The 14,395-nt window shown below is 35.9% G+C and overlaps 1 protein-coding gene across 2 annotated transcripts in view; it reads left to right on the top strand.

The window, feature by feature from the left end:
• Positions 1-14,395, top strand: part of LOC127700630 (carbohydrate sulfotransferase 1-like) — a 60,443-nt gene that overhangs the window by 9,732 nt on the left and 36,316 nt on the right. Inside the window, exon 2 of one of the 2 annotated variants that reach the window (XM_052204173.1) lies at positions 10,985-11,031. The exons of the other annotated variant lie outside the window; for it this stretch is intronic. The gene's annotated coding sequence lies outside the window, so the exon portion shown is untranslated. The remainder of the gene's footprint in view (positions 1-10,984; positions 11,032-14,395) is intronic. 2 annotated transcript variants of the gene reach the window in all.

The raw sequence follows: 14,395 nt of genomic DNA, 5'->3' as shown, positions 1-14,395 counted from the left end.
GAAGTCTTCAGTTGCACTTTCCCACCCAGGTATTCATATGAGTTGAAGATATGGATAATAGCTTTCAAACTAACCACCTGTGGTCAGGAACTTTGCCGTAGGGAAACGGGAGGATAGCGATTCCTGCCACCACCCCTGTGCTGAAAAATGAAAAATTTGGTATGTTGTTGTGAGCTTCCGGTGCACTTTCCCACCCGGGCATTTCCATGAATAGAAGGGCCTGGGACAAGCTTTCAATCCCACTAGGTGTGGGTAAAAACTTTGCCGTAGGGAACTGTACACAAAGACTGAAATATGTGCCCATACCCATAATTGATAGGTAACTCAGACTTTGGGTGGCCAGTGAAGTCTTCAGGTGCACTTTCCCACCCAGGTATTCATATGAGTTGAAGATATGGATAATAGCTTTCAAACTAACCACCTGTGGTCAAGAACTTTGCCGTAGGGAAACGGGAGGATAGCGATTCCTGCCACCACCCCTGTGCTGAAAAATGAAAAATTTGGTATGTTGTTGTGAGCTTCCGGTGCACTTTCACACCCGGGCATTTCCATGAATAGAAGGGCCTGGGACAAGCTTTCAATCCCACTAGGTGTGGGTAAAAACTTTGCCGTAGGGAACTGTACACAAAGACTGAAAAATGTGCCCATACCCATAATTGATAGGTAACTCAGACTTTGGGTGGCCAGTGAAGTCTTCAGTTGCACTTTCCCACCCAGGTATTCATATGAGTTGAAGATATGGATAATAGCTTTCAAACTAACCACCTGTGGTCAGGAACTTTGCCGTAGGGAAACGGGAGGATAGCGATTCCTGCCACCACCCCTGTGCTGAAAAATGAAAAATTTGGTATGTTGTTGTGAGCTTCCGGTGCACTTTCCCACCCGGGCATTTCCATGAATAGAAGGGCCTGGGACAAGCTTTCAATCCCACTAGGTGTGGGTAAAAACTTTGCCGTAGGGAACTGTACACAAAGACTGAAATATGTGCCCATACCCATAATTGATAGGTAACTCAGACTTTGGGTGGCCAGTGAAGTCTTCAGGTGCACTTTCCCACCCAGGTATTCATATGAGTTGAAGATATGGATAATAGCTTTCAAACTAACCACCTGTGGTCAAGAACTTTGCCGTAGGGAAACGGGAGGATAGCGATTCCTGCCACCACCCCTGTGCTGAAAAATGAAAAATTTGGTATGTTGTTGTGAGCTTCCGGTGCACTTTCCCACCCGGGCATTTCCATGAATAGAAGGGCCTGGGACAAGCTTTCAATCCCACTAGGTGTGGGTAAAAACTTTGCCGTAGGGAACTGTACACAAAGACTGAAAAATGTGCCCATACCCATAATTGATAGGTAACTCAGACTTTGGGTGGCCAGTGAAGTCTTCAGGTGCACTTTTCCACCCAGGTATTCATATGAGTTGAAGATATGGATAATAGCTTTCAAACTAACCACCTGTGGTCCAGAACTTTGCCGTAGGGAAACGGGAGGATAGCGATTCCTGCCACCACCCCTGTGCTGAAAAATGAAAAATTTGGTATATTGTTGTGAGCTTCCGGTGCACTTTCCCACCCGGGCATTTCCATGAATAGAAGGGCCTGGGACAAGCTTTCAATCCCACTAGGTGTGGGTAAAAACTTTGCCGTAGGGAACTGTACACAAAGACTGAAATATGTGCCCATACCCATAATTGATAGGTAACTCAGACTTTGGGTGGCCAGTGAAGTCTTCAGGTGCACTTTCCCACCCAGGTATTCATATGAGTTGAAGATATGGATAATAGCTTTCAAACTAACCACCTGTGGTCAAGAACTTTGCCGTAGGGAAACGGGAGGATAGCGATTCCTGCCACCACCCCTGTGCTGAAAAATGAAAAATTTGGTATGTTGTTGTGAGCTTCCGGTGCACTTTCCCACCCGGGCATTTCCATGAATAGAAGGGCCTGGGACAAGCTTTCAATCCCACTAGGTGTGGGTAAAAACTTTGCCGTAGGGAACTGTACACAAAGACTGAAAAATGTGCCCATACCCATAATTGATAGGTAACTCAGACTTTGGGTGGCCAGTGAAGTCTTCAGGTGCACTTTTCCACCCAGGTATTCATATGAGTTGAAGATATGGATAATAGCTTTCAAACTAACCACCTGTGGTCCAGAACTTTGCCGTAGGGAAACGGGAGGATAGCGATTCCTGCCACCACCCCTGTGCTGAAAAATGAAAAATTTGGTATATTGTTGTGAGCTTCCGGTGCACTTTCCCACCCGGGCATTTCCATGAATAGAAGGGCCTGGGACAAGCTTTCAATTCCACTAGGTGTGGGTAAAAACTTTACCGTAGGGAACTGTACACAAAGACTGAAAAATGTGCCCATACCCATAATTGATAGGTAACTCAGACTTTGGGTGGCCAGTGAAGTCTTCAGGTGCACTTTCCCACCCAGGTATTCATATGAGTTGAAGATATGGATAATAGCTTTCAAACTAACCACCTGTGGTCAAGAACTTTGCCGTAGGGAAACGGGAGGATAGCGATTCCTGCCACCACCCCTGTGCTGAAAAATGAAAAATTTGGTATATTGTTGTGAGCTTCCGGTGCACTTTCCCACCCGGGCATTTCCATGAATAGAAGGACCTGGGACAAGCTTTCAATCCCACTAGGTGTGGGTAAAAACTTTGCCGTAGGGAACTGTACACAAAGACTGAAAAATGTGCCCATACCCATAATTGATAGGTAACTCAGACTTTGGGTGGCCAGTGAAGTCTTCAGGTGCATTTTCCCACCCAGGTATTCATATGAGTTGAAGATATGGATAATAGCTTTCAAACTAACCACCTGTGGTCAAGAACTTTGCCGTAGGGAAACGGGAGGATAGCGATTCGGCCACCACCCCTGTGCTGAAAAATGAAAAATTTGGTATGTTGTTGTGAGCTTCCGGTGCACTTTCCCACCCGGGCATTTCCATGAATAGAAGGGCCTGGGACAAGCTTTCAATCCCACTAGGTGTGGGTAAAAACTTTGCCGTAGGGAACTGTACACAAAGACTGAAAAATGTGCCCATACCCATAATTGATAGGTAACTCAGACTTTGGGTGGCCAGTGAAGTCTTCAGGTGCACTTTCCCACCCAGGTATTCATATGAGTTGAAGATATGGATAATAGCTTTCAAACTAACCACCTGTGGTCAAGAAATTTGCCGTAGGGAAACGGGAGGATAGCGATTCCTGCCACCACCCCTGTGCTGAAAAATGAAAAATTTGGTATGTTGTTGTGAGCTTCCGGTGCACTTTCACACCCGGGCATTTCCATGAATAGAAGGGCCTGGGACAAGCTTTCAATCCCACTAGGTGTGGGTAAAAACTTTGCCGTAGGGAATTGTACACAAAGACTGAAAAATGTGCCCATACCCATAATTGATAGGTAACTCAGACTTTGGGTGGCCAGTGAAGTCTTCAGGTGCACTTTCCCACCCAGGTATTCATATGAGTTGAAGATATGGATAATAGCTTTCAAACTAACCACCTGTGGTCAAGAACTTTGCCGTAGGGAAACGGGAGGATAGCGATTCGGCCACCACCCCTGTGCTGAAAAATGAAAAATTTGGTATGTTGTTGTGAGCTTCCGGTGCACTTTCCCACCCGGGCATTTCCATGAATAGAAGGGCCTGGGACAAGCTTTCAATCCCACTAGGTGTGGGTAAAAACTTTGCCGTAGGGAACTGTACACAAAGACTGAAAAATGTGCCCATACCCATAATTGATAGGTAACTCAGACTTTGGGTGGCCAGTGAAGTCTTCAGGTGCACTTTCCCACCCAGGTATTCATATGAGTTGAAGATATGGATAATAGCTTTCAAACTAACCACTGTGGTCAAGAACTTTGCCGTAGGGAAACGGGAGGATAGCGATTCCTGCCACCACCCCTGTGCTGAAAAATGAAAAATTTGGTATGTTGTTGTGAGCTTCCGGTGCATTTCCCCACCCGGGCATTTCCATGAATAGAAGGGCCTGGGACAAGCTTTCAATCCCACTAGGTGTGGGTAAAAACTTTGCCGTAGGGAACTGTACACAAAGACTGAAAAATGTGCCCATACCCATAATTGATAGGTAACTCAGACTTTGGGTGGCCAGTGAAGTCTTCAGGTGCACTTTCCCACCCAGGTATTCATATGAGTTGAAGATATGGATAATAGCTTTCAAACTAACCACCTGTGGTCAGGAACTTTGCCGTAGGGAAACGGGAGGATAGCGATTCCTGCCACCACCCCTGTGCTGAAAAATGAAAAATTTGGTATATTGTTGTGAGCTTCCGGTGCACTTTCCCACCCGGGCATTTCCATGAATAGAAGGGCCTGGGACAAGCTTTCAATCCCACTAGGTGTGGGTAAAAACTTTGCCGTAGGGAACTGTACACAAAGACTGAAAAATGTGCCCATACCCATAATTGATAGGTAACTCAGACTTTGGATGGCCAGTGAAGTCTTCAGGTGCACTTTCCCACCCAGGTATTCATGAGTTGAAGATATGGACAAGCTTTCAATCCCACTAAAATAAAAAGCATATATCTATAAGCTATTTTGAAGAAATTTCCTCGATCAGACATAGACCTTACATTAAGTACATGGAGAAGTTAGTTCGTTGGAAGAAATTTCTTCTAATCAAAAACTCCATGAATGTTTTCGAAAGTTATTAATGTCTTTAACTTAAAAAATTTACCCAAGAGTCTATATTTTTCATGAAGAAGCTTTTCTCGGAGTTTCACCAAATTTCATGAAGACTCACAAAGTGTAATTGACGTCTAAAAACTTAAAACTTAGACTGTAGCTATATGTTAAGTTCAAAACAGAAATTTATCCGTTAATCAATAAAATTTGGAAAAATTACCTGGAATACTATAGATAAACATCCTGTCTCGTGGTATCATACGAGTCTCAAATTCAGGATTTGTTAAGTAACTTCCCTCTTAGAACAAAATCTCTAAAAAGAGTGTAGCGCTGTGTCTCCATTATTACGTTAAAGTGTTATTTGGGAGTAAATGTTATAAAACTACATTCGTGTATTAAAGGTTCAAGGACATCTTGTGATTATTTCGGCAAAATCTGAATTTGGAATATCCCTATAAAAACAGGTGTTATAATGTTATCATTTATTTCGACCACTAACTGAAATTAATTCCTTTTTTTATCTTAATAGATACTCGTAATCACGTCACATAATTAAAGTACTAAGAATATTACCCACTGAGTACCCTGTGTAACGAAGTCAGTAAGTGGATAATTAAATTTTATTATGTAATTACAAAGTTAAGAAAGATTCTAAAGTTCAAATGTTCGATTGTTCACAAACTGTCTTTAAAGTTGAATTGTTCAAATGTTCATATCGTCACACGGACACGTGATCGTATAGTGGTATAACTGTTCGGTCCTGACTGAGTAATTCGGATGGTTAGTGAATTAATTCCAGCCTACCAACAAGGGGGGAGACCTTGGCGGAATCTCCTTTTGGAATCTATCTGTACGAATCTATCTTTCGAGTCCAAAGCTGGATCTTATATAGTTCAGAGGGGTCATCCATCGTTACACAATGGCCCATAGCTGTAGGCCGGTTACGTAGTAGTCTGGTTGTGGAGTAATACTAGTCTGTGGTTAATTGTCAAACTATGCAATTAACCCCTGACGGATACATGTTATTTCACAGTAGACATGGTCATTTATTGGCTGCAGGGTATATGTCTATAATATTCGTACAGATTGTTATTAAGTGTCTAAAGGTTACATGTAATCGTTTCGGATTTGCTGTATTTAGTTACTTCCTGATGATTAACGTATGGAACACAATTGTGTTACATAATGCCTTCCATCCAAAATAGAACGAAAGTTCAATAAAATACGGTATTTTTCTTCCTGTAGGTTATTATAAATTCAGTAGTTCCTTGTTAAGTCTTCTGTAACCATCACCACATATATAGTTCATAAAATTCGGCAAATCCAACATCTGGATACATAGAGTTCATATGATTCATAAAGTTCAAGATTTGGGTATATATTGTGCATACTTTTTCCCGTCACCATCATAGCATATTGTTCCTCTACTACTTTGTACAAGTGTCGGTCATCATCTGCTAGTGGATCCGGTCATCAACGTTGTAAGGTTTACCATCTAGTCCCATTACTAAGTTGTTGACGTATCTATCTCTAGGTAAATCTTTCTCAAGAGACTATTAGCATCGGTCTCCGGTTAAGTTTCGTCCCTGATCAATGGCGCAGAGGAAGACATCTCTCTGGAAGCAGTAACATCTGTTCCAACCAATTGCGTTGACACCATTTTGTACCCGTTGTTCGTGGCATTAGAACCAGAACTCGCACTTTTCTTTTTGGCTATCCAAGATATATTCTTAATAATTAAACAGTACAAAATATGGCTATTCAAATGAAGATTGCACCTAACCCACTGATAAACTTATCCCAATTTCGGAAAAACTAAAACTTGTTTACTACTTTTTTATTTATCAATCGTTTGTTCAATCGCCTTTAGTTCACTGGGTTATTCAAGCCTAGCAAAATTTAATAAAACAATTTCTAGGTAAAATCAATACGTTCTCTTAAATATCGAATTAACTGGTTAAAACAAAAAAAAAACAAAAGAAGGAAAAAAAAAAACTGTCGTATACAACTTCTAAAATTTTGAGAATCCTACATGATAAAAACAAAGATACGTTTATTTACACAAGACATTAGAAACATATTTACAAATTTACAATCAAATAAGTTCAATTCGATCATTCTATATAACCCCTACACCTACATGATACCTATAAAAAAAAATTACTAAAAATCATATGTGTTAATTTGTTACCAATTGTAATACTTTTACGTCTTTAACGTTAGTTTCTCATTAATTTATCTTAATGCTAAATGTAGTCCACAAATTAATTCAGGCTCATCACTCTTAAAAATATTTAAGATTACATTGATAAAATTTTAACTACGCCTTGTGCAATTTGTTACTGACTCTATATTTCCTATTTGACAACAACACCTTGTTGCGAAAAAAAAATGTCTTTCTCTGTAATCGTTTACATTTCCAAAAAATGTATATAGTTTCCTCATCATAGTCTTTCCTTTCTTTTTTTATATATATCATTTTAATTTGCTTTAAAACATCAGCAACCTACTGCCTTTCCTTTTTATACATTTCATTATGACTGAATGTATATATGTTGAGATTTTATTCCTTCTATTTTTTTTTTTTAAACTTGACCTACTTCTTGAAAACCAAAACAATTTAAAGTTTGTTCTATGCTTATTTATGAACAAAACCCATTGTTTAGACTCATTTTTTGTTTTACTACTAAATTAATTATTTTCTTATTCTTATTTTAATTTCTGATAATTATCCTCATAATTGTTTATAAAAAAATCAATTTAATTTTAATGCTAATTTTCCTTTAATATCAATTATCTATTTCACTTAAAGTTTGTCATCAGTCATGAAGTTCATGTGTCTCTCATTTTTTACAAATATCAATCTACCACAAAAATACTGTAAATTCCTTTGGGCAAAACATATCAACATTTATCTTTAATGTGCTATTTTCTGAAGATACTTCTCTTTATCTATTAACATTTATTTTATGTAAATAAGGCGTAATCTAACACCATAAAACAACTTGCACCATTTAATTACTTAACATCACTTATGTTAATCATCCGAAGAAGGGGTTGGAATCTAAAATTATAGACTATTTGTTTTCTCTAAACAAATGTGCGTAAACACTACCCAACTGCGTAAACCCATAATCATCAGTGGCAATAACACGCAAACAATGTATCCTCAATGTACCCTTAACTTCATCTACCAAAGGTTCTAAATCAACCTTCATATATACCGGTGCTCTACTAATTTTACGTAAGATATATATTTTCTAGAATAATTGAATGTATCTTCAAGAAAACAACCCATAATATAAATGCTATAGTATCAGACATTTTAGTTTTTTACATATTTACTCTAAACAAAAAACTAGCTTCTTCAAACTTAAAAAAAAAGTTTTATTTTTAAAAATCATACTTATTATATATAACGTATCCTATCTATTCAATAACTGCATATAAAAATAACTAAAAAAATATCTTCAATTGTTTTAAGAATATGTGTATTCATAATTCTTAAATTGACGTACAATTTCTAAAAATACTAATAAAAAATTTCGTGCGAACCACAGCTCGTGAACAAACTTCTGATTTTAAGCCTTTTAAATATACGGCCACACTCCCTTTAAAATTTACAAATTTACTTAATGTGTATGCCATCCCTTGAAAAGCCATTTCTACTTTTTGTACTGACATTGAAATATCTTGATTGTCCATAAAGAAAAATGAAAGTAACTTAGTTCTTACGTTTTATATTCCTTTGCGTTGTTTTAGCCAATCCAAGTCGATCCTGCTGTCTCGGCACCAAATTTACGACTTGTAACGAAGTCAGTAAGTGGATAATTAAATTTTATTATGTAATTACAAAGTTAAGAAAGATTCTAAAGTTCAAATGTTCGATTGTTCACAAACTGTCTTTAAAGTTGAATTGTTCAAATGTTCATATCGTCACACGGACACGTGATCGTATAGTGGTATAACTGTTCGGTCCTGACTGAGTAATTCGGATGGTTAGTGAATTAATTCCAGCCTACCCACAAGGGGGGAGACCTTGGCGGAATCTCCTTTTGGAATCTATCTGTACGAATCTATCTTTCGAGTCCAAAGCTGGATCTTATATAGTTCAGAGGGGTCATCCATCGTTACACAATGGCCCATAGCTGTAGGCCGGTTACGTAGTAGTCTGGTTGTGGAGTAATACTAGTCTGTGGTTAATTGTCAAACTATGCAATTAACCCCTGACGGATACATGTTATTTCACAGTAGACATGGTCATTTATTGGCTGCAGGGTATATGTCTATAATATTCGTACAGATTGTTATTAAGTGTCTAAAGGTTACATGTAATCGTTTCGGATTTGCTGTATTTAGTTACTTCCTGATGATTAACGTATGGAACACAATTGTGTTACACCTGTAGTTCACAGTAAAATATCAAAGGCACGCCGTAACTAGCCTCTTTTAAAAGTGAGTAAAAATATATAAAACATTTTCAGCGAAGGGTTTGAGGGCCACTAAAGGCCCCCAGAAGCTCTGGAAAAAATGACGCAAAATCGTGCATTCTGAGCGTTTCCCGGAACCTTTCTTAATCTAAAACGCAAGTTTTGTTTTAATTATTTTTCGACAATATTCTGGTCTCAAAGCAAAATATATAGATTCAGTGTAAGACTTTTAGTTTTTGGGGACAACATCAAAAGACCGATATGTAGGATAAAGCAAAAATTGTAATTCAAATAGTTAATTGTGTGGCTGCTGTTCTTTTGCCTTTTTTTGTTTTTGAGTTTCGGCTTGCAGGAAAAACGTTTTATACCTGTCAATTATGTTTTTTTTTTAAATTAAGTTAAGAGGGGGACTGATTATCATTGATATAACTATATGTGAATTCAGTTTTTATAACACATTTCAATTACAACTTGATGTTGTTCCTAACTGGGATAGAAAAGGTTCACTCAGGGTAGACCAAGGAAAACTGTTCTTAAGACCTCATTGCTACATTTTTGTGCTGTTTTAATATGTATACTGGCTGATTAATGTCGGCTCTGTCTGTTCTGGTCTTGTATTGTGTTTAGACTTTGGTGTAATTTTTTGTGACTCTAAAATTTAGTAATAGCTACTTTAAGTACCGCTTAAGTCGACGCTAGGAATAAAAGCCCTGTTCATTGATAATTGTATGTTTTTCTATGTATTGTGCGCGATTTTGTCCAATGCACATTTACTCCATATCCCTTTTCTATTTAAGGGCCTGAAAACGGCTTAATGCAAGTTTACGCCCTTCATTGTAAAAGGTCATATGACAATACATTATTTTTCTTTTTAAATGATTTGATTCCGGGAGATTGGTTGTCTCACTTTAATTTTAACCTATGTCAGCTTTTTAGTTAAACAGAAAAGAGAGTCAGTTTTGTATTCTTTAATATAAAGTTTTAATTTTCCTTGAAAAAGCGACCAATGTTTCTATGTTCGGTAGCTTCGTATCTTCTCAAAACATTTTCTCCAACAATATCTGGACATGTAACATTGCCAAACCACACAAACGTTCACCCGTCATTACCGACCACTTCGACTATGCTTTTTCAATATTTTTTATTTTTTTATTATCAATGTTGCAGAGTACATACCTTTTCATAGACTTACCGATACATATTTTTACGATTTAAAGTAGTTTTTAAAATCAGACAAAAGGTCCTTAAATATAATAAAACTTAAGTTTAAAACAAAATTACTAATTTACAAATGGATTCAACACTAAGACAATAGTCATAAAGAAGGGCAATCAATGAACAAAAGACAAACCCGGAGAACAGATGAGACACATAACGACAAACAATATAGACAATCAACATTGAAAACTAAAAATAAATGAGAAACTTGGATCCCGAAAAAAACAGGGTCGACGTTCGAGGATGAACAGAACTTGATTCTTGCAAGACACTCGCCGTGAAAACAATCTGATATGAAGACAAGCTTTTGTTTCAACTTTTTTTTTTAATTTCCAACAGGAGGCATTTGCCTCAATGTAGTGACGGCCCTGAACTGTGCTCTATGATGTACATGATATTTACTGACATCCATCTGTGGTAGTAATAATGTTACCCGTATATCATATTTCTCACATGAATAGTAGCTTGAATACATTTTAAAACTTCTTGATAACTATATTGAATTGCAGCAATGGCGTTTATGTGGTAAACATTTTGTCATCCACCAATATATGTATTAGACACCGGCTACTTTAGAAACTACACAGATCTCATTTAGCTACATGTAGGACAGTTCATGCACATGAACAATGTATTTGATTATGTAAATTAAATAAAATATATACATTTGTATTTACAGATATTGCATAAGTCATCTAGATATTATTGAAGAAGATATTAGATAAAGTAAGGTTACAATGTAACTCCGGAATGTTTTTATATACTAGAGCTATTTTCAAACAGTTTTCTTATCTTTACCACCATCTAAAAATCGATGAAAATCTAATTTATAATACATGCTTAAAAATGGTTTAAAACTACAATTTTAAAAGTTTATTATTGCTCTTGGTTGAGCATTTGATATTTGGAAACAAATTAATAAATGCGACATTCATTCCAAAAAAAAAATATAATTCTATTGGAAGTAAAGTGGTAAATTGTTTTTTTTTTTCAAATATAATTAAATATGGGTTGCTGTCTTATTGGCCTGAATCTAACTCTCATTTTAATCATACTGCTAATACAAAGCGTTACATGCAATTGTCCTAATCAATAAAACTGACCGATGTGAATTGTAGGAATGAACCCTTTTGGGACCCTACATTGTATATCAGGAGGAAAATTCCGTATTTTTAAACAAAATTCAAATTGTTAAACAACCTCATTGATTACGGACATTATGAACATGTACATGCACAGTGATTTTAAACGTGTAGAAAGACATGCTCATTTGATTTTTGCAACAAATGATGTAAATATTTTCAATTTTTGTATACAGCTGTTATTAATTAAATTGATTAATCAGCATGCGTTCATGTATACATTAACTTCCTCATAAGAATATTGTATTTTAACGCTTTAACATTTTGAGTGCCTCTGAGAACAGGTAATGCAATTATATATTCTTTTGAACATGTTTTGTTTTTGAAATTAGAGAATGTAAAGTGAACATATCCTTTGAACGCAACGATCATTCATATTCTGTCTGTGCAAAGGTGGGATGCCTTTTTAAATGAATTATTTACTTGTCAAACAGTTTTTTGTTTCTTAAAGTTTAAAGTTATGTGAGTCGAAAATACCCTTCCCCAAAATAGGACAAAAAAATACTATACCTAATTATGTTCAACTACACTTCTTTATGTATGCTGTTTGATGCCAAAATGTCAAGTAAATTCATGTGATTTCAAGATAAATTGGCATACAGATACATCTGACCAGTTCCGGAGTATTATTTTGTTACTCACAGTCACGTTATTTGCTTTCATAATTGATAGAATTTCTACCAATGATCTAACTTGTTTTAAGGCTAGAAATGTTTCCAACTAACGAAGTGCTCCAAATATTCTAATTAATATTTTATATTTTAGGTCTGATAGTTTGTTGGAAGAAATTTCTTCCCATTTTCTAACAGCTATATGTTTTTCATATTAGATCTACATGTATGTCTGATAGAAGACATTTCTCCAACTTACTAACTGCCACAAATATTTCATTTTAGGCCTATTTCTGATATAAAAACTGTTTTCCAACGAACTAACTGCTTCAAATATTCCATTGAAGTTTGATAGAAGAAATTTCTTACGACTTACTAACTGCCACAAATATTACATTTTAGGTCAGGTTTGATAAAGACATTTTTCCAACGAACTAATAGCTACATGTGTTTCATTTTAGATCTAATTGTAGGTTTAATAGCAGAAATTTCTTCCAACGAACTATCGGCTTGGATTGAATATTTCATTTCAGGTTTAAATATGATTGAAGAAGTTTCTTCCATCGAGCGATCAGCTCGACGTAATTCATGTTACGTTTGATAGAAGAAATTTCTTCCAACGAACTAACTGCCATAGTATTATTTTTTAGGCATAAGTCTGATAAAAGAAATCTCTTTCAATGAACAAACTGCTGCAATGATTTTATTTTTTTTCTCGAATAATAGAAATATCTTCCATTAAACTGACCTCTCTATGTACTTCTTCTAAGGTCTGAGAGAAGAAATTTGTGTCGTAAAATATTCTCATAGTTTTACGCAAGTTTTTAATTTTTTTAAAATGTCTTCTAACCATTGAAGTTATCAAAAGCCGTTTGTTTGTACTTGGTAATTTTTGATACATTCATGAATTTTGCATATTTAATTACGCAAAGAGGACATTTCTGGATTTTCCTCTTTTACTTTGGACTGCATTTTTAGATCTTTCAAAAACATTAATGTATCAATGTCATTACAAAATTATACGCAAATTATATGAAAACAATGTTAAACATTTTTTTTTTACCGATACAGATAGTTTAGTCATGATATTCAAAGGGGTGATGTTTACAAGGATATATTCCAATATGTTCAATACAAATTCGATATTTCTAAATATTCAAATTACTATTTATCAGGACTTGGTGATAACAAAACGGTAATTGACATTTTTAAATATAAAAGTGCTGGTAAAATAATGACCGAGTTTGTTGGTTTATGGGACAAAAATGTACACCCACATAGTACATGGTGAAATTACGAAGAAAGCTAATAGGTGTTTAGAAAACTATAACTTTTGAAGAATAGAAACGATGTTTAGAATCACAGCAAATCAATAAATATTATTAAGAGTCATCTTCACAATATCTTAAGATTAATAAGATTGCTTTGTCATACATTAGCTTATGAACATTACAAAATTAAAAAAATATGTATTAAAGAAACACAAATTATAAATAAAAAATAATGATAATAAAAATGAAAAGAAAAGAATTAGTTAAAGAAAGAAGATCAGACGTCAAATATGGTGAACTTAATAATCCAAAGTTTAATCATCTAAATTCTGTAAAAGTTAGCAGGCTTGTAGACATGGTAGAGGAAGACTATCCTGAATATCCTGAATATCTCGAAAAAGCTGATTAATTTATTTGTAATTTAACTGCAGTAGATTTACGCCACCACAGGTGCATACAACTAGTAGACACGTTAACAGAAATAAGAAGATGTGGTATGAGTGCCAATGGGACAACTCTCCATCCAAGTCACAATTTGTAAAAGGTAAACAATTATAGGTCAAAGTACGGCCTTCAACACGGAGCCTTGGCTCACACCGAACAGCAAGCCATAAAGGGCCCCAAAAATAAAAAAAGGCATAACAGTTAAAGGTATCCAAAACACGAATTCATAGGAAACTATGGACGCCATACATACATTAGAAAAGCATAGTCAATATAACCAAATATACTCGTCAGTAAACTAATATCCCGTAGATGTGATGTATCTAGTAGTAGTATGTACCTGTGACTGCTAAAATCTACTACCGTCAAAACAAGGACCAATTCATCAGCATGTTCAAGGCGGGTGGGGGTTAGAATGGAGTATGTTCATGCAATAGATCATCATTTAATTTACATTTTTGAACATACTACACAGAGAAACAACCCCCCTTTTCTACTACAGAAATCAATCAGTGGGTTCATTATTTGGAAATCAAGAAGCAGTGAACAATTAACTTTTTCAATCGGGTTGGTTGGACATGTTTTTGAACATGAAAATCACTGTATCAACCCATCTTACAAC

This window comes from Mytilus californianus, unplaced genomic scaffold (assembly GCF_021869535.1).
Source record: "Mytilus californianus isolate M0D057914Y unplaced genomic scaffold, xbMytCali1.0.p SCAF_5, whole genome shotgun sequence".
Lineage (NCBI taxonomy): Eukaryota > Metazoa > Mollusca > Bivalvia > Mytilida > Mytilidae > Mytilus > Mytilus californianus.
Note: the sequence above shows the minus strand (reverse complement) of the source record. Positions and strands in the feature narration are given on the sequence as shown.